General features: G+C 37.0%; 1 protein-coding gene across 3 annotated transcripts in view; it reads left to right on the forward strand.

Annotated features, from left to right (window-relative positions):
• Positions 1-608: 608 nt before the first annotated feature.
• The window catches only part of TENM2 (teneurin transmembrane protein 2), a 1,165,071-nt gene continuing 1,143,882 nt past the window's right edge, over positions 609-21,797 (forward strand). For 2 of the 3 annotated variants that reach the window (XM_036884772.2, XM_036884776.2), the window contains exon 1: positions 610-970. The gene's annotated coding sequence lies outside the window, so the exon portion shown is untranslated. Of the gene's footprint in view, positions 971-21,797 lie in introns of all 3 variants that reach the window. The other variant, XM_057491503.1, reaches the window with a different exon arrangement.

Raw genomic sequence — 21,797 nt, forward strand, 5'->3', positions numbered from 1 at the left:
CGATTCCCTGCATGCAGCAGCCCGGGTGCAGTTGTGGTGCATCGGGTTTCGCAGAGCTGACCCCTTGGTGCGTGCTGCCAGGGAACCAAGTCTCCCCAGGGCAACCCCAGAGCGGAACTGAACTCTGTACCGTCTGGGTTTTGCGCTCTGTGTCTGGTCTTGGAAATGCTGGGCTGGGTTCTCTCTGCAGACAAAGCGGGTATGCGTGCCCCTAGCGCCCCTCTTTCGTGGCCGTGAACCCCCTCTCTGGTCCTGTTCTTCGCAGCCACAACAGCTGCAGCCCCAGAGCCACCACCCAACCCCGGTGGCTGCGGCCTGTGCGTGCGCTCAGGACTCGGGGATTGGCTCTCACTTCCCATTCAGGGGCTGCGCTGGCGGGCGGGCGGTGCACAGAGCCCGTGTGTGTGTGTGGTGTGTGTGTGTGTGTGTGTGTGTGTGTGTGTGTGTGTGTGTGTGTGTGTGCGCGCGCGCGCACGGGCGCGTGTGCATGTGTGTGTGCGGCGCGCGGGCGGGGCGCGTATCTGTGCGCGAGGGCTCGCGTGCTGGAGCCACTGGGTGTGCGTGCGTGTGTTATGGGTTTGATTCCAGAGCAGGTTGCACATTGGTCCTGGGTGGCTCGCAGGCTCAGGTCGTGCTTGGGCGTCCTCCTCCTAATAGCTTCCGAAGTAGCAGCGGCGGCGGCGGCCGAGGCCACATCCGCGGCGGCGGCGGCGCCTGCACAGCCGGCTAAACTGTGCAGAAGCGAGCACCGTCTGGGGAGTCCGGAGGGCGGGTAGAAGGGAGGAGGGAGAAAGCCCGTCTTGGTCTTTGGGATTATTTTTCCCCTTCTTTCCCTCTTTCTTGAGGGTGTGTGTTTCCCCCTCGAAGTGAAGGAATTTTGCTCCAAAGCGAGCTGGGACCGAAGACTCTAGGCTAAGTTCTCTCTCTATGTAGATGGTGTCAGGGAGCGAAGCTACTGACCGAGCCGCTGGTAAATGTTTTTCACTTCTTACTCTTTAATGCTAAAGGCTTTTTCCCCCTTTTCTTTCTTCCTTGTTTCCTTTCTGTTGCTCCTCATTCTGCAATCGCTCCTGAATCAGCTGCAGTTCTCTTTCTCTCTCCTCGCGTTTGTGCAGTTTGCAACTTGTTTTGTGGTTTTCTATGTATTTTTTTTTTTCTTCCTTCATCCTCAGATGAATGCTGCAACATTTAAATTCGGCACTTCGGGAGGTCATCATTAGTTGCATGAGTTTCAAGGGGGAGGGGAAAGCCTGGTAGAGCAGACTGTTATTTCCCTGCAGAAGGACTGCCGGTTTCTCTCTAATGTTCATTTCAATTATAAGGTTGTTGTTTTTTTTTTTAGGATGCGTTTTAACGTTGCATTGATGTTTAAGGTTATCGTTCTCCTGGATTACAATGCATTTGACTCAGTTTTGACAGCATGACAGATGCCAGTGATTCCAGAACTACTGTATGGTACATGCTGGCTAAAATATTCAAAATTGGAGGAAAAATCATTTGCATTCCAAAAGAGAATTTCTTTAAAAATGCTGTTTTGCATCACATTGCTGCAGATTTGCAGGAGGCAATAATAGACACCACTACTAGTGTTGCTTGCAAAGATAATAAATATATAAGTGGTTTAGTGCATCATACTGTCCTGTTCTTCAGTGATTGAGCTATTGCTAAATTGACTTAATAATAAATGTAGGGCTATGGAGAAAGAGGGAGATTGCTGGTATTGTTTTATGCAAAATTGTGAGATAAGACGTGTACAGCAGTTTTTAACGCCAATCCAGCCCTCCCTTAGATCCTACTTGAAGTGGCATCTTGTCAATTGGGGAAGGGGAGGGCCGTTTCTGCCATACACATGGAATAAAATTATTTAAAATAGCCAGCATAATGAATGCAAATTGAACTCTAACTCTTTTCTTAAAAATAGAACTGACTCTGTAACTCTTGCTTCCAGGATCTGTTTTAAATATTATTAAAAATTAATGTACAAGAGTTCTTTAATATATTCATATCATTTAGGTTCTTTGGAGTGTTCTTTAGGAGTAACCATGTTTCATTTGTTTTGCTCTTTTTCCCCTAAGTTTTCAGTTCCAGTTCAGTAGAAAAACTGAAGGGTCAGTAAGTATAGGCAGATCAGCAGTTTAAGAAGTCAGTGCATAGTTGTGAAATTTCTGCTAAGCCATGGGAAAATGAACTCAAATAATGGCAGCTTAAATGTAGGGAAGGAAGTCTGGGGTAGAGCAGGTTGCAGCTTTAGTATGTGTGTTATCATCTGGAGGAGGTCTCAACTCTAGACTCAAATGAGGATAGCCAGTTCAGGGACAATCTGAAGCACATACATTTTACAGAATGAAAGTATTGTTATTTAAGGAAGCCTCCTCCTGCTACGTAGTTTCCACATAATAGAACAGCAGGTTACCTGAGTGCAGAGAGTATGTTTGCAATAATACTGATAAACTTTAGTTTAATGTAAACTTAGCTGATGTTGGAAGAACTGCATAAAACAGTGCAGCCTGTTCTGGACTGAAGAACAAAACAAATTGTAAATTAACTCAATTAGTCAGACCCTCTTTTGGAGGAAAGCATGCTCCAAGACACCATGCAAATTTACCTGTTTTGGGTTGCCTGTGTTGACAAAAAAGCTTTGCTAGAAATTGTGGACAGGATTCCTGAGATCTAAAGCTTATTTTTTCTTTTGTAGTTTGCTGATGGTAATAAGGCATTTTATTTAGAATGAATGCTCAGCTTCCTCATGGGTCCTTTGAAATGGCAATGTTGCTATTTTAGAATATTTTCATGGGCCCTTGCATTTACCATTTTCATCAAGTTGATCGGGGGAACTACAACTTCCATTCATTAGGCTCACAGTTGTCTTTGCGGGAAGCATTTGTTTAGGTCCTAAAGGAAAAGGAATTCATATAGTAAGCAATGATTCTAAGAACCCAGGTCTTCTAAGGCATCATGGTTTTCTCATTCTAAGACCAAAACCAGAAAGTAATATACCCCATGCTGAGTAGCTGCATTATTTCTCTGGCACATTCTGTACACATGGGCACCAACAGATGACTGACGAAGCTAAGGACTCATTTTGTGCGGCCTATGGGACAAGACTTGTAATTCTTAAGTAATATATTCAGGGTGTTAATTTATTTATGAAACATCATAATCAGCTTCGGTTTCAGCATCTTCACTAGATGTGAAGACCAAGAATCCCTTGATTGAAAGAACGTACTCCTTCCCACAGAGGTTAGTTTTTACCCGCCCACCCCTTTCTACTTCTAGTTTCCTGGCAAATTCTGAGAAGCTCTGAGAATTTGTGTTAAAATATTGTAAATATCTGTGCTTTGGGTGTAGTGCCTGGTTGGATTACTAGTCAATCAGAATCAGCTAGATTTGTAATTACTCTTCTGTGGTTCTGTATGGTATAGTGTTTGTGGTTTGTGGTGGTTTTATTATTGTTACTATTACTATTAAGTTTTCTGTTAAATCATAACTAAGCTCATTCTAACTTTTCTGTTCCTGGTATTGATCTCAGGTTAATATATCAAAGTAATACCATCTTCTTGCTAAGCTTATTGGCAAATTAATTAGTGTACATTCAGTTGGTGTTTGTGTTGAATTTTGGCATTTCCAAAAGCATGGTATCTGACATGGTGGGGAGAAGGTGACTTATTTTGGGAAAGAAGACTAGGTGGAAAAAAATTGTTCATTCATGGTACTTGAAAATCACGTTTCCTTGTATTTTTAGGGTTCTTATTTTCATGTTGATGAGAGTGGAGGTTTCTCTGAGGGTATGAAGTGTTTATTAGGCTAGAGCTACTAAATGTTTCTTAAAAGCAATTGCCATTTTTTTCATTGTGTAATTGGAAGGAACTTTGAACTATTTGGGTATTTGTAAGGAAAACCTGCATTATTGGTGAGCTTTTCTTTTGTTTTCTATTCTGTGTGGACTAATTTTGAGTTGTGATTTCTAATGAAATATGGTCAAGGTCATTGCCAAGGGCCTTTTTATCCCTCCCCACTTATGAACTCAGACTGAAAGTCAGATTTAAAGAGACAAAACTTATATCAAGTCACTACCTCAGCAAGGCTGTTTGAAAAACATGTTTTTGTCTCTCATTACTTTGTGTGAAGCAAGTTTTATTCTTGAATTACTGGTTCCTAGTAGCTCTGAGATACTCACAGGGAAAACCCTTCCATTCTGTTCTCATAGTATATACAACAAAGTCACAACCTGCAGGGAAGATTGCAAGAACAATTTTTTGAGGGAATGAGTAGATATCTTTTGATGTTTTTAATGGAAAACAATATTTCATAAAAATACAAAATAGTTTCTAATTAGAAAATACCCCATTTAAAATTCTGTGAAACCAACAGTAATTTTATGAGTCTTGGGTGGTGAGAGGAAATAGTAGGTTCTGTCAAAGTATTTCTTTGTGCTCCTGGTTTCTATTTTGGTTTATTAAAGGAGCATTCACATTGTTCAGAACTTTGTAGTATCAGTATATTAACAATAATATTATTATTATTTTGGGTTGTATTTACCACCTAACAAAAAGAAACCACTACTTAACATAATTATTTTAGCTGTGCTAAGAGTATCCTACTTATATTTCCAAAAGAATTTCATTAAGTTGAAGAAGTATAAAGTCCTTTCCCTAAAATTCATGATAACTATGACCCTAAGTTTACTTAGTACATTGTATACCACAATGTGATTTTGAGCTTGAAATTTTGCAGCTTTTTAAAATGAATTCTTACAGGCAAAAAAATTAAGCACCATGAGAAATAGTTTGCAAATAAAGTTCCCTCATATTTGCTGAAAGGCTTAAATTGGTTTACCTCTCCAGAGTGTAGAATTATGAGATTTTTAGACAAAAAGAAAGAACATGAAAAAGTATAGTTATGTGCTTTTCAGCGATAGTGTGGGTAAAAAGAGAACAGGTGTTTTAACTCTTTTCATATAAGTTCATGAATAGAAATCGAGACTAAATAATGCAGCTGATATGTAAAAATACAATCTATTTTCCCTAGTAAAGATTTTCCTGCCTGGATAATATGATCTTTGACTTTGATGGAACAATTGGCTGTGTTCTTCATCTTATCACTGCTATATGGCTCCTGCCAGAATATTGGTGATGGATGCTAAAGATACCACATCGTCTTGGGAAAATATGCCTTCATGGTTTGGGAGAAGAGCGATGGTTTCTTTAAAAGTTTAGACTTCTCAGGCCTTGGCTACCATTGTTTCAAAAGAGGCTTTGCTCTCCTTGATGTTTCTTTCGATTACCCATGAAGACTTCCCAGTGCTACTCCTGTCTTTAATTTAGTTCTGCACAGGTAATAAGCATAATGCTAGATGTCTCAGCTTTGTTTTCCTTATCATTGCATTAGTTTGTGATTTCTGGAATGTAATGCAAACTTATAAAAGTTTGGAACTAAGCTTTTCAAAAGACAGTCTATTTAATTGTTGTGATGGCTAATTCATTTAGTTGTGTAGGCTCAAGCCTCTTTAAAGATATTAGAAATTTTGTGTGATCCATGTCTATTAATATGGCCTTGGTAAAATACTTATTTTTAAGTTCTATGAAAGGGAGTTATGGATCTTGTAAAATAAAGAAATTACTTTTAATTTGATTCAACAGAATAAGCCATTTCTTCTGTTTATTTAGATTCCCTCATCTTCAATTTACCTGTGAGGAGGCAAGGGCAAAAGTTGGAGAATATAATTCATACGAGGAAGATAAAATTGACACAGCAATAACGTACTGATTTAAAATCTTTAGAGAAGACAATTCTATAGAGGATTCTTTTGGAAAAGGCTTATGTTTGAATGTAATTTTTATTATTGCTTAGGATTTAACTGATACTCAATGTTTTGACGTTTCTCCTACTTTAATTAGAGGAATAATGGTATATGTGGAGAAAAGAAATACATCATTAAATAAAAATGATTTTGACAAAGGATGAAAAAATCCCACACTGTAAAATAACCACTTCACAAAATTGTATAAGCTGCTTACTATATTTGTAACACATTTTTAAAAAGTGCCAGTTTGATTTTAAATGTTAGAAATAGTTCAGTTAGGTTCTTAGATTATTTCTAAGAATGAACCTGAATTGTTAGAAAAGATGACTATGTCCATGCATGCATATGGTTAATTCAAACTGTATATCTACATAGTTAAAATCATAGTTATCATTAGAGAACTCACTGCAACAGACTTTGTGATCTTAACTGTGATAATTTTTCTAAACCATTTCAAATGTAAGAGTATGTGGTTATATACTACACATTTCAGTAGATATTACTTAGAAGAAACACAGGTAAATTAAAGCTGCAGGAAAGTATATTCCATTAAAAAAAATTTTTTTTATTCCTTCAATAAGCAGTTTTTGGATTCTCAAGACAGACCAAGTACTGTGGTCTGCTAAGAGCTAAATCTTATGGTAAGAATAATTTGACATGAAAAGTATGTCTAAGACAGTAAATGGGAAGAGAGGTGAGTACTTTTTAAAAATACAAGGTAAAGCATTGCTCTTTGTGCCTCTCAGGAGTATGTTAGAAAGGTGATTTAATTTTATTTTAGGATTTGCTCAGGCAAATCCTAAATAACTGCATACACATATCTGCTCATTCTCTGCTTTCTAATAACCCAACTCATTTCTATTCATGTAGCCTGGTGTGACATGACACTTGACAATAGAGACCTAAATCAAACCTTGGCATTACCTGCATGGATTTAAGGGAGGCAAGAGGAAAGAACAGTCGAGTTTGTGGGAAGAGGATGCAGGTCAGAGAAATATATTCTGTAGTTGGCTACAATTTCCTTATAGTAGTAATCAGGCCACCAGTTTTATTTTTAGCCTCCTCTAAACTTCTTGAGTAGACACAAACTGCTTCTCTTTACTTTAACCCTAAGAATAATAACGCAATTATTACAAAAACATTTCACAGTGGTTAGGGCTCTGCAATTTGTGTGATCCAGCATCTAATTTTTCTCCTCTCTAATCCTGTTTATATATCCCCACACATAATCAGACTCACTCAGATGAAACCAATTACTAAGGGGAAAAAAAATCAAATTTATTTATTATATTTATTGGATGTGTCTGCTGCTTAATTATCCATTGGCGAATTTACATGTGGCCACAGAGAGGGCCATGGATGAGTGTGGAAACATGATCAATCATCACTTCTCACAGTCCAGAGGAAGCTGCCAAGAAAACAAGAAAAAAAAAATCCTTTCTCATTGCTATCAATGTGAGGACCTAAAAACTGAAAAACATCTCCCCCAAAACGTGTTTGGCTTTCCATGGGAAAATTTGGAGAAGTTTGGGAGTTATCCTTACCAGGCTTTTTCCTAACCACTTGATATAATGTTAGGAAGAAATGTAAGGAGTTCTATGTGCTTTGAAACAAATAATGATTTAGATGTTCAAGGGTGTGTGTTGGAGGACTAACTCAAATTATCCTAAAAAGCAAATGACCAAGCTCACCTCTTGCCTTCGCAGTGGATTTTTAGGAAGGTGCGGAGGTTTGTGGGCTGGGACGGGATAGAAGATGTGGGAAGGGTCAGATGACTTGCAAGATGGTGTTTGCAAAGCTATGGATGGTTACCCGCCTATATCATGAGCAAATGCTAAGACAGTACTGCTTAAGCAGTGTATTAAAATAGATTTTGTATTTGGCCTTTGATAGTGAAAACATACACAGACCTTTAGTTTTAATCTCATATTTTAAAATCTCCTTATGTCAACCAAAAGTGGTTTTCTCCTCTTTTTTGAATCCCACTTCTCAGTTTAATGGAATCAGCCTTAAGCACAGCTTCATTCTTATTTTCCCTCCATTTGCTCTCATCATATATGTTTGGATATTTACCAATGTGGAAGTTGCTTTTCAAAGTAAAGATGAGCTGAAATAACCACCATTTCAAGTAAATGTAGCAAGTCTAAATTGTCAACAGAAGCATCATTTTATTTATGCATTGTTTTAATTCCAGGGGCCATTAAATTTTTATAAATCTTTCCCATCCCCAAACCCAAGGTAGGTTATGTAGATGAACTTCAGGGATTAAAGAAAAAAAAAGCACTTTTGAACTTGAGGCATTTGAAGATTGTCTTCAAGGAAACACTGAATGAAATGTCTTTTAAGAATTACAACACAGCATTAATGCATCATTTAGATAAGACAATGGGTAAATTATGATTTATTGCCAATTATCATTTATTTGGGGATGCTAGTGTTGAAGAAACTATTTCAACATCATAGATTATGCTTTTGTTACTTTTGTCTGCAGAGAAATTAAATGGCAACGTGAATCTTGATAATTGAGAGGGAGTGATGGTTTTATACCTGTTGATTTAGCAGGAAAATATTAAAGGTGAGCTAAATTTTATATTTATTCTAATCTATATTTTAAAAGTTGTTTTTTAATAACTTTTATTATAGAATAAAAGTTGCTTTCAGCTGGCTGCAGTGCAGAAGCCAAACCATAAATAGATAGAGTGCTTGAACTCGACTTCCTACAACAGTGATTTTTCACTAAGCTATTCCCTAAGGCCACTGTAGGTATATGAGGGACACCAGTTCTTTTTATATGATTTGTGTATGTTCCCATAGATTGTGAAGTCTATTCCTGGGCAATTTTCAAGTTAAAATTGTGTTACGGCTACCCTGAAGGTTGTCATTTCTTGGTTTTTCTCTTGTCAGTCAATTCATAAGTGTTTATTAAGTCCCCATGGGGTATACACAGAATCGTACACAGTTTGGGTTATGTGTGCCTGATTCGTCTCTGGTCTAGAAGCTTACAGTCTTTAGACAAAAGTAACAGTGTGTGTGTATAAAATAGTATTTTAATTTTGGAGGTTAGTAGTAGTGTTGGCTTTTTGTTTTGTTTTTAAAAACATTGTCCTGGAACACTAGATGTATTTACTTTGAGAAAAGCATAGCTTCAGGTGAGGTCAGGGATATAACATCTCAGCTTTCTTCTTTCTTTTTCTTTTTCTTTTTTTAAATTCAGATATCTAATAACAGACATGTATAAGTGAAGCGTAAAGCCAGCGGGCAAGTATTAAACTGTGTATCTTTGCCTAGAAGAGACAGATCACAGGTAACATCTAGGTTTCAGAGTGAGGACAAATTCTGAGGCTGGTCATTTTGGAGATTTGCTTGTTACCTATGTAAATTCAATCAATGTGTGGCTGAATGATTCTATGCCCCAAAGCTGTCAGTTTATATTTTTCAGGACTAGTGAATCAATTTGTGACTTAGTTTTCTTAATGAGGGGTTTTTGAAAAAAATGATAGGAATTGGGAAAGAAACAAAATTTTCAAGTGTTCCAAGATTCCATGAATGAAAAATGTTCTCTAAAGGAGTACTTTCCCTGCTGAACTTGAATGCATATGGTGAATACATAGGTTCATAGATTTACTTTTCAAAACCTATTTACTCTCTTAAATTTATCTTCCATCAGTCATTTGTGGGAAGGGTCATATTCTTGAGAGGACCATGGGCATATCTCTGAAAGAGGATGGCAGAGGAGGACGGAGCAGAGGCACAGGTACCTTTCACAGCCCCCGATAACAGTTTCCTGGACTGGAGGCCGTCAGCTTTGACTTTTGCTGTCACTGGTCAGGCAGTTGATTAAATGTTCATTTTCACTATGATTTTCAAAATGTGCTTATGTCATTTCCAGCAGATCATAGCTAACCGATCAAAATTTCTTTTCCGTCTTCTGTTCCTTGTTTATCTGAGTCCGAGAAGCTATGGCTAAGAAAATTAGAAAGGGTCTTTGCTTATGTGTTCCTTAGTTAAACTATCATTCTCAGCTCTTTTTCTGTTGGGTACACAAATTTCTGAGGATTTTTGGGATCACTTCCGTTTGCTGCCAGGGTCTGTCTGAATGGGAAGATTCCTAACCTTTGTGATAAGAGAATGTTCTTTAAAACTCTCAATATTTCAGGATCTCTTAATTTATTTTCCAACAGTTTATAAAAGTAGACAACACAAAATAAAAACACAATGGAAATTACTATTTATGATTATGGGGTTGGTTTATCATCTTACTTGTAATCCAAGCTGACTAATTCTGACTAAAATAAACAGAAAACAATGTGTTAGAAGGATATTGAGAATCATGGAACCAGGGACTTCTGCTTCTGCCTCTGCATAACGGGTGCCCAGCTGGAGCCCTCCACATATCTGAAACTGGGTTTTGCCATTGCCATTAGTATCGACCAACGCGCTGCGCTAGATAAGTGGCTCGTCTGTGTCAGTCCCGGAAGGAACCCCTTTCCTTTCTTCTGGGTGTTCCTGGCTCTAGATTCAAAGTTCTGGGCTGGTGCATCCATCTGATTGGTTGCATCTCAATCAAGTATCCATACTCCTGTAACTAGAAAGTCCGGGAAATCAATTGTCTGACCCTTTCAAAATCTATAATGAGTCAAAAAGATTTTAACTTCCAGTAATACGTAAGTGGTGTAACTCTCTCAAAATAAAAGGGGGGAGGAAGTCAACAAAACGGATAAGCAAAAAATCCCTCAGCAAATATGTACCATTATTCTGGGAGTGACCTGTAGTCTTAGGGGATGGAGAGTAAGTGCCTCCGTCTATGAACTTAGAAGAGCGAGAACTGCTCTCTTGCTTAAAATGAATTGAAGGAGATTTCTGATTACAAAGGTATTAAGCACAGTGGTTTTGCTTCTAGCACATACCAATCTCAAATATGTTTGCCATGTAGAATTCCTTTTGAGATCACCAAGAGCTATATTAAAAAGTTATTTTTGAATTCTCTTTATGCTGAAGTTAAAGATAATTTACCTAGAATGGGTTGAAGTTTGCCTACACATAAATATGTAACATTGATAAATGGTCCGAAAAATGGTAAAGGGAATTTGTTTCAAGTACATAAGGAAAACATCTGGATGGCTGACTAATTGCCTGTAAGCGAATTAATACAAATTCTGGATAATCAGAACAGCTTTCTACTTATAAATCAATAATAAGAGTAACTGTGGTGCTTGAAAGAAATAAATCTGTATTTCTTTTTTCCGAAGCTTAGACTCTCTGAAGTTCAAAACAGGTCTTCTCACAACATTTTTTGTAAACCTAGTGATGTGTGGGAACCCTGCAAGTAATCCACATCTCTAGTACAACTTTTGCATCTGAAGGCTCAGCCTTTTATTCCTCAATTCCAAATTGATATATTCATCCTTCCGTCACTGTCTTCCAAGTATTTTGAGAATTAATTAGGAACAAAACCACTTTCCGTCCTTGGCTGTTACATGCCGTACTGAAAAAATGTGAGATCCTGGAGTGTTATTAATAGTGACAAAGGTTCATCCAATAAAATAATATGAATGGCTGAATTCTCACGTGGTTGGTATTTTCTAATATAAATTACTGTAGGATTAGATAGTTAAATATTGAATATTTTCTCATTTAATGCAGTTCCATGAAATATTAATGACAATAATGGTTCTCCAGTTTGAGGAATAGGGAGTTTTTTGTTTGTGTTTTTTTTTTTTTTTTACTAATAGCTTTGACTGGTAACAAAATACATTTTACAAAATGCTAGTGAAGATATTTAAATGAAGGTAAAGCAGGGAATAAAAGACCACTGAGCTGATACATTTCAAACAGGTCAAACATCACAACATTTTTTTAGCCTTTGTATTGAATAGTTTTCATGAAGAACACTACTGTGATTACTGAGGATAGATTTTAGAATTTGTTAAAAGAATAGATTTACCCTATTAGGACCTTGAAGAGGAGGGCCGTTGATGTTGTTCCATTGGTGTGAGGTATAAAGTCTGAAAATTGGGTTGGGCTTTTATGGAAAGCTGACTTTTTCTGGTGTGACAGCTGAAATGCAATTTTCATGAAGAAAGAGCAAAAGAGGAAGAGGGGAGAGTGAAATAAAGAGAACTATCGACCAAACAGCCCACCTGAGGAGCCACAGGCCTGCTTAGAACTAACTAGGGGATAGAGCAAAAACTTTAATTTACACTTTGATTGTTCAATATGCAAAAAAATATTCCTGGTTTTGACTTTCCTTCATGTTCTTGATTCTGTGTGCTTCTCTCTCAAATTAAGGAACTAAACCTCAATGATGAATAGAGTAAATGACTTTTGTTGAAATATTTTGTCATGAATACAGAATATACCAGTGCATCAAATTGGTTTCATCGTGTGTGTGTGTGTGTGTGTGTGTGTGTGTGTATAAGTATATATGTATGTATGTGTGTTTTTCCCTCCAGGGGGAACTTTAATGTTTTGTGAGATGATTTTATTTCATATTAGAGTTATCCCTGTTTCAGACCTAGTAATTTAACAGTTGAAAAAGCTCCCTTCTTTGTTCTGTGCAGTTAATGTATATGGGGTGAGTGAATACATTTTATGTTAGAAAGTGTTTTGGGGTAGCATTCTTTTAGCACAAACTTATTTCTTGATAAAGGAGCTGGCTGTAATTTGCAGAAATGACTGTTTCTTTTTCTTTGGTTGTTGGATAATTGCTCTTTGTATACACTGTGAAAATGTTCATATAGACCCATGACAAAGCCTAGCAGATGCACTTGCAATTATCTGGAATTTAAGTAAATTTTGCATCTGATACACACAAAGCAAAGGCTTTGTCCAAGCAGGCTCACATACTGGTATGTGGATTGCTGTGAATACAATGAGTAGATTTTTAATGGAAGACAAATGGGACTATTAGTAAGTCTTGTCTTTTACTTGAAAAGACACCCACTTTAGGCATAGCCTAAGACTTATTCATATTCATAGTTGGTTCAGTTCTAAATATGACCTTTGAAACTGAAAAAAAAAATTTTTTTAATATTTAAAACAAAATGTGTAGCTGTGATTTTATTGAAGTCACATTCATAGTTTTCTGGAAAAAGAATGGTGAAACAAATATTTGTTCATATTTCAGTATTATTTTTTCCTACCATTAGGGAGACCATTCACTTATTAAGACTCTAAAATGTAAAAGGGGATTTTTGTATTATAAATAAATCATGCTATAGATAAAAGATAATTACAATGTTATTTTAACAACCTTAATTCGCAAGGGGGATCATGAGAAGGAATATATAATAGGTCCAAATTAGTCTTCTTATTGTAAACAAAAGAGGTGTAGCCAGAGGAATAGTTTTCTGCAAAAACCTCATTTCCGAGTTTTGTTTGAGACTAATCCTTTCCACTGTGTATTTTTTCTTGTTTTCAGACTTACATGAGATATTTGAAGGCTTAATCTTTTTCTCTGCATTTATTCTTACAAAATACAAAATGTATAGAGTTTCTTGGATTCTCTTAAATGCTGTTAGGTCTTTAGACGAGGGAGGGTAGTTATTTTTACTTTTAATGAGAGGGCTACAAACAATTGGTCCAGTTGACTTCCTATTTCATAGTTTGAAGGTTCTCCATGCTATTCTGGCTTTTGAAAGAAGCAAATTTCAAAAGTAACTCAGGCAACATAAAGGCATGCCTAGCTTGTTCACTTTCTGCTCTCTTTTCAATTTAAAATGGAATCTAATAATAACTAGAGATCTTTTCTAATTCTTTTAAAAATCAGAAACCTCCAGGGGGTCTAAGGGTTGAATCATTGTTTAAAAAAAAGTAGATGAATTAGATTTGGGAAGAAATTTTTAAGAAGGAAGGGGAGAGCCTGATGCAAGTATTTTCAGTTCTGAATTACAACAAAACAGTTGTGCTATTACTGGAACAGCGTGCCTATGGAGTATGCCTCCACCTTAACCACTTTCCCAAAAACAAACATAAAACATCAACTAACACTCTTTATTAATATTTTGGAAGTGACCACTTACTCAGACGGGCACTGCCAGATTATTCTGTGTGTCCCACAGTCTCTTCAATGTTGCACATGACCTCCTCTTCCCCACCACCATTTACATTTCTTAAACCATCACAGGCTATTTTTAGGCTTGGAGAGAAACCAGGTGCTTTCCTTGGTATTTAAGCAACCTGCTATTTTTGAAATTCCCTGGGAGAACTGTGGGCATTTTTATTTCTGTGTCTTGAAGCCTCTCTCTCCCTTTCTGAAGGAGAAGCAGCTTACATAATACCCAGAAGCAGACCCTTGGGAACCAGCACACTTATTTTATGGATATTTTACGGGAGAAGGAATGCAAGTGCTCCTGGGTCATGCATGCCTTCCCACGGGGGCCTCAATTTGAGATATTTGCAGAACAGCAGATTCTCAGAAGGATAAATATATACAAATCCATCTTTCAAGCTGAGTGGAATCAGTAGGAAGCAGCACCTAGGAAGAGGAGAGCCCACTAATAGCTCAGCCCAAAAGGGATTCTTGAACACTTCCAGAGCCAGGGCCCAACTGTCAGCAGAGCTTGCCAGGGAGACAGATGCTGTGGTTGGAAGACGGTTTTCCTCAGTTAGATGTTTTGTTCTTGTAGATGGCCAACCATGACTCATGGGAGAAACCAGAGAGAGAGAGAGAGAGAGAGGAGATAAGAGGAGTAAATTAATCATTTTATTAATCCCTATTTAGAATTCAGTCATGTAACTAAATGTCAACCTGGTGAACTTTCTTTGAAAGAAAAAGGGTTGTAAAGACAGTCTCGGGATTTGGAAGTTATGCCAGGATAGCATTAGATATTAGATAAAAGCATCTAATTTAACCTGCAGATTAAATATCTGACACAATTTCAGAGGAGTACCTGTGGAAAACAGTAATGTAGGAATTATCTAAAAATCCAGGCTCAAAGAAAGCATGCTTTTGAAGGATTAAAAGAACTTGAATCATGCTTCTCCAAGAGATGATAAGTTTTTCCTCTGTTCTATATCTTTCTATATCTGTATGTGTTTATGTATAATAGGTGTGTATGTGGAAGATAATCTTTTCTTCACTGTTCTCTACCTTACTTTCTATACATATATGATATGTATATGTGATACGCATGCACATATCATACAGTAACACAGATGTGTTACTGCTGTACCCTGAAATACCAGATTTTGTCTATATTTATCATTCCCTTCCAGATCTCCTCTCTAGCACATGCAGTTGATGAGATAAAATCAGAGTATCTGCTGTTGGAAAGATAGTGAAATACGGTTTTTGTAACTCATGTCAACAGCCAGATTATAAGATTTCTTTAAATTCCTAGAAGAGGGTTAATATTGTAGGGACTAGTCTTGGCTCCCTCTATTTTCCTTTTTTAAAGATTCCTTATTTTTTTTGAAAATAAACAGAAGAAGAATTTAGTATACTTCTCCTGATTCTCACTTGTTTAGGGCTAAGTACTTCAGGCTCCTTTTGAGCCAAGTTAATTTCATTGTTCTACTCTGTAGGTCTCTAAAACTGGAATATGTTATGTGTTTGAGTGCCTGACAGAAGCCCCTATGCCAAACTTTTGACCTACCATTTTTCTGATAGAGTCCCAGAAGTGTCCTTTTACAGATCTGCATGTCCTTTGTGAGTTGGGATGGCAGATCGCCAGAAGGTGTACGTTTGGGGAGAAAGAAGGCTTTTATTTTTTTCCCATAACCAGCTATTTGGAGGGCACTCCAGGAATTGAAAGTCGCAGCTGTGGAGCCAATTTAGAGAGAGTAATTCACAATTGACTTGTGGAAGACATAGCCTGCCTTCTTGAGCCACTGTGCTTGTCTAGCCAATATGGAGCTGTCTCAGATGAGGCTCTTCACCTCCAGGTTTACGTGTCTTTCACTGTATCTCATGTCAAATCAAGCACTAAGAGATGATCCTGTCAATTTGTAGCGCTCTCTGGAGAACTTTGGGTCTTGTAAAGCCTGGGTCATATTGATCCCAGAGTGAAGGTGGTTGAATTTCTCTTGAGGTTTATCAAAATAATAATGACGGTTTTTTTCATTTAACTATTTCAGACACTTATTTGTGAATGCACAGAAAAGATGAATGATTCTTGTAGTGCATATGCCAAAGAGGTTGCTGTATTTCACATTGCCTTGCACATAGTAGGTGATTGATAAATATCTGTTGAGTGAAAGCAACATGGATTTATTTTCCTTAGGAATGTGGGAAGAATGTACTGTGTAGTTTTTTTAAATGTGATTGGCTGCATGAGTTATCTTGGTTTCATGGGTGTATATTGGAATTCTGTCATTATACTGTATATTCTCTTATAAATAAGGAAGTTGTCACAAATAAGCCTGAAGAACAGATTCAGGTACTGACTACTAAGTGTGTAGGAAATAGGATCAGTAGAATCCTGAATTAGCTGTCCCCAAAATGCTTAATATGAAGATATTTTAAATAATTATTTTTACTTTTTAAATTTTACATAAATTAAAGATGCTATAGTTGTTACTATATAGGAATTATGAAAGTAGTAATCTTTTGGGGATGAGAAACTGCATCATTACACTTTCCATTTATGAAGAGAAGCCAAGCATATGGTGTTTCATCAGAAGCTTGGAAAAGAGCAAATAAAACTGGCTTAAAGTAGGGGTCAGCAAACTGTGACCTGTGGACCAAACTCTACCTAGTATCTGTTTTTATATGCCCATGAACCAGGAATTATTTTTGTATTTTCAGATGGTTGGAGAAAAATTAAAAGGAGAATAATAGTTCGTGTCATTTTAAAATTGTATAAAATTAAAATGTCTATGTCATAAAATTTTGTGGAGCATAGCTATGTCCATTCAAGTCCATGTTTTTGATGGCTACTTGTGCACTACAACAGCAGTATTGATTAGCCTGGCCCACAAACCTCAAATATTTGCTATTGTTCCTTTATAGAAAGTTTGCTGACCCTTATTTAATGTGTGGTTTGCAGTGGTTCAAAGGCAATGCAACAAAACTTATGCTCTTTTTTTATGGCTTCATATATGTTATTGGGTTTGACTGGCTTTGGGATTTTTGAGTTCATGGATTATTGAATATATGAACCAAAGGGATATTTTGTACCTGAATTGGATGATGCCTATTCCTAATGTTAGTTGTTGGCTCTACAAGCAGAGTAGACTGAACGTTTCCCTCTGAGGTGAGAGAGAGATGTGCTCAAAGAATGGGGCTTTAGATTGGAATTTGAACTTTCCATTCTTTCTTTTTTCTGATATTTTTAAGCCGGTTGAATTATCTTCCCCCTTTCTGTCTCCATACATACAGTTATTCCCAACAGATTTGTTTTTTATCAGTGAAATCCTGGGGAGCATCTGTTACTAGTTTTTATTCATCACCTTTGGACAACCTTATACCCCCACCCCAAGAGTTTCTGGCCCAGGGAAGCCAGATTTACTTATGGCCACTTAACAAGAATGCTGGAGTACTATGGTGTGTTAGGAATTGGGTCCAAGCCTGGGATTAGAAAAATAAAAGAAAGAAAATGTCTGTCTCACCGTGCCATCAAAGCCTGCCAGTAGTAAGCAGACACAAAACAAATCATTTCAGTATGAGATGTTAAGAAAGTATAATATAGTTAATAAGAATGAAAATAGATGATGTATAATCATCAAATGTTCTAAGCACTTTACATGTGTCATATCATGTAATCCTTAAGAGTCCCATTCTTTGTTAGAGGGGAAACCGAGGCAAAGGGATGTTATGGATTTTACTTAAATACTTCAGTGATAGAACAGAGGTTGGAGTCCAGAGCATGTGACTCCAGAACCTTACTGTTGACCTCTATTCTACAAGGCTCTCCCTGAAGTGCAAACAGCATACATTATATGTACAGTATACTGTGGATGTCGCATAAGTTGATAGCTTTTTATGTTTAATTAAAATGTAAAGAATGAATCCAAATGAACAAGGTAGAAAATGGAGGTAGAAGGGAAGCAGATCAGGTATCAAATGCAAAAGTACAGAGATCAGAGAGATTTGAATGGATTTGGGGAAAAGAGACGTCTCCACTTACATCAGATCCTTGATGAGCTGTTGATTTATCTAGCAAGTATTTACTGAGATCATGCTTACTATCAGGCATGGATTTCAGCACTGGGGTAATAAATAGACATGTAGTTTGTGGTCTAGTGAGATGTGATAGACAAAAAATAAGCAAATACAAGGTCAAAATAATTTCAGAAAGTGATAAGGACTGTGAATGTAAGAGGGAGTGATTTATGTGCATAAATGTACATCTTTGTGCATTCATGCCCCACTTAATCGGATGGACCAAGCTTTTCCAAAGGCAGGCATTTGAGCTGGGACTGAATAAGAAGAAATGTTCAGGCACTTGGAGAGATGTGGGATTCTGTCAGGCAAAAAGAGCAGTAAGTGCCAAGGCCCTGAGGTGGGAATGAACGTGGAGTGTTGTCAGGGTGCTGGCCAGCTGTGGTTAGAAGGAGGTCAAGGAGGAAAAGGATGACCCACAAGGGCATCAGGAAGATGGTCATTGACTAGATGTGAAGGATTCTGTAGGCCGGAGCAAAGAATTTTTAGATTTTATTCTCAGTGCAGTAGAATTAATTGAAGGATTTTTAAGCAGAGTAGTGCTGTGATCAAAGCAATTTTTTTTTTAAATATCACCCTCCCTTGAATGTTACTGTATATAAATTAAACCTCAGTGAATCTGACTTCAAAAGAATAGCTACAAGCTTCTAGCTCCAGAGTCAATTTATAGGAAGTAGAGGAAATGGGGAGTATGTTTAGATGACACTATATAGATATAATCAGCACAGCTCTGATTTGTGCCTGAAACTCAGCTTTCCAGACAGGCAACGATGAACTCAGGTGAAAGCTGCATGTAGAGATGGGATGTTTTGAGGTGGGGTTGACAGCTCTTGCTGATGTATTGGATGAAACAGTAAAGGTAAGAGAAGAACCAAGGGTGATCTCCAGAGTTCTGGCTTGAGCTTTAAGAGTAAATGGTGATGTCATTCACAGAGAAAGAATATCTTTTGGGAGGCAAATAGCGAAACCACACTAAAAGCAATGGGGATCCACTGACGGCAGATTGACTCGTGGCAGGAGCAAGAACAGAGTAGGGGGTTGAGGCGTGGATTCAATGTCTTCGGTCAAAGACTAATGTGATTCTGGTGAGAGACACTAAGCACATTGACTCATGTGATGACAGGGTGGAGAGAAGGCAAGAGATCTATGACATGTTTAGTAAGATAAATCAACATGACTTAATTCAGGGTGGGAACGAAGGGAGAAGGAAGACCCCTCAGTGCCTTCAGTTGATAGTAAGCATATGGGATATGGTGAGTAGTTTTGGTCAGGGAAAACCTAGTTTTGGAGAAAAGATTAGAAGGTCATTTTTGGCCACTTGATTTTAGGATGCTTTTAATAGGGATGTTCCTTATAGTTAGATACTTGAGTCAACGCTTAAGTGAAAGATATTGACAAGAGCCCTTTGGTGGTGTCAATGTGAGCAAAATTGCCCAGAAAAGTTGTAAGAAGAAAAGGAGAGAAGAAGGCTGGAGATGGAGTGTAGGGAAACACCAGCATTCCCAGCATAGGCTGAGGAAGAGGGAGTGTGGAAAAGATTGAGAAGTGACAAGAGAGGAAAACCCTGTGAGATTGATGTTGTAAAGTAAGACGAGTCTCAAGAACATGGTACTACAATCAGGGTCAGAATACAGAGGTGTCTTTAAGGTTTGTATCAGAAAGCATCCATTATATTTGGCCTTTAAGAAGCCACTGTTAAATCTTAGCATGTTTACAATCAGTGAAAGGCAGGGCTACCTTAGGTTAAGCAGTTCATGGGAGTTTAGAAAACAGAAGCTGAGATACCTAATCAAGCCAAAAATTAGGTAAAAAACAAATAGAAACTAGGAAGATCACAAAGAAAAGAAAAATTTCTATCAAATATCAGTGATAAATGCCAAAACCTATTTGAATTGTTAGAAGTTTCTCCCTATTGCCATTAATAACCAGGAATTCAATTTGCTTTATGGAATTGGACTGTTCATATGAACATTTTATGTTACAAATCACATTTAAGAGTTTATAACTGGGAACATACATGAAAGAAGTCTGCAGCCAGACCTCTATAATTAAAAAGTAACCTCTCACTACTAAATTCACCAAAAATGTAGTGGATAAAGAATTCGATGTGCTAAAATAATAGATGCTCAAGATGCAATACAGACTTGCTTTTTGAGCATATTTATTCTGGTCTGATTGCTTGAATATGAGCCAGTCATTTAATAAAATGGAGATGATAGACTGGAGAATTTGTAACAAATTCTTTTTTCATACAGAAATATCCAATACCTTGTACAGAGCTAGTTTTTGGAATAAGTGGTTAAATTTCTTATAAATGATAATGTAATAATGAAATGATTATTTATAGATAAGCTTTTCAGATCTCTTAGTTCTAGTTATAGGAAGTTATTCTTTCTAAAATATATAATCAGGTGGTTGAAAACATTTTATAACTTACTCATGTAAAAGCTCTCTGGTCATTGGGCTTTCTTGAGGAAAAGTAAGATGTTTTTTGTATGTTTGTTAAAATTGTATTTGTGCTGTTGTTATTTCCTGTACTTCTATTTTGCCTAACACAACATGACAGTTTTGTATATTAGCCAATACAGTGGCTGATGGGTTAGTTAATTAATTAGCTAATTGACAGGTTGATTGGTTTGTTGTGGTTTCGAAGTTTAGGGATGGAAATAAAGGCTGGTGGAAAAGCTACCTCAAAGTCGTTCTACAATCCAGAAGTTCCACATTTCTAAATTAAGACACTATTTTGATGAGAATCTCTGAAGTTTTATGTTTATGTGTGTACATCTTCAAGGAAAAAAGTTTGGCTTTGCACCTGCATAGATAAAGCTTGGTTGAAAGTACTGAAGTTTGATAATGGAAAGGAAATTACCTCCTAATACTAAAAACATTATGAGTTATTCTCATTTTCTTCAGGCTTATGGAAAAATCATTCCTAAGGAATTCATGTCTCACATTTTTTTATTCTCCAGAGTATAGGCAGTAGTCTTAGATCTTTAATGTTAATTTCCTTACTCTACTGAGCAGTACTGGCCTGATTTGTTGGGTTGAAGGATTTATGATGACATGCATGAATATCTGCAATATATATCATTGCATGAAAAAAAAGCACTGTCCAAGACCCACCCAAAATGGAATTTAAGGCAAAAAAGAGTAACAGTAATAACAAAAGCAGGTTAAATGTTCTTACTTTGCTACAGTCCTTGACTATTAGGTTCAAATTTTATTTCTTTTCCAAAGCAGATATAAAATGGCCCCCTGTCACATTTTATCATAAATGTTGCTTTCTCTGTTATCCATGAGAACTGCCTGCCTTCTGGATCAAAAGAAGCAATATTCTATCAGGGGCAGTGACTGTTTCATACAGCAGAGCACAAGGTACAAGCTTATCAATAGCTGGAATATGATGACACTTTTAGTCCTCTCCCTCTCTCTCTCTTTTTCTTAATAGATAAATGTCTTTGGAGTCTCCAAATGCTTATTTTATTTTGCTTTCTGCTGCTCCTGCCTTTACTTATTCAGTGAGTTACTTATGGAAAGAGTTACTTGTTTGAGTTGATTTAATTCATATCATATAAAAATTCTTTTGGCACTTATATCAAATTGCTTCTGTTATTCACAATAGTATTTTACCCTTCTTGTAAAATGACAAGGAATATTTTTGCACAGACTCTGTAGTTCATATGAAAAAGAACTAGGAAAAAATGGTCTTTTCCAGAAAAAAATTGCAAAGTAATACAACCATTTCAGAACTGTAAATCACTTAGGAGAATGTTTATTTTAACCTTCTAAAAGGGAAAATTTGGGCCTAAAGCAATGAAATAACTTGCAGAAACATCTGTAAAACTGTTGTGTTGCCTAAATTCAACTAGTCATAAGTTAATAAATTGTATG

The sequence above is a fragment of the Manis pentadactyla genome, chromosome 2, assembly GCF_030020395.1.
Source record: "Manis pentadactyla isolate mManPen7 chromosome 2, mManPen7.hap1, whole genome shotgun sequence".
Classification (NCBI taxonomy): Eukaryota; Metazoa; Chordata; class Mammalia; order Pholidota; family Manidae; genus Manis; species Manis pentadactyla.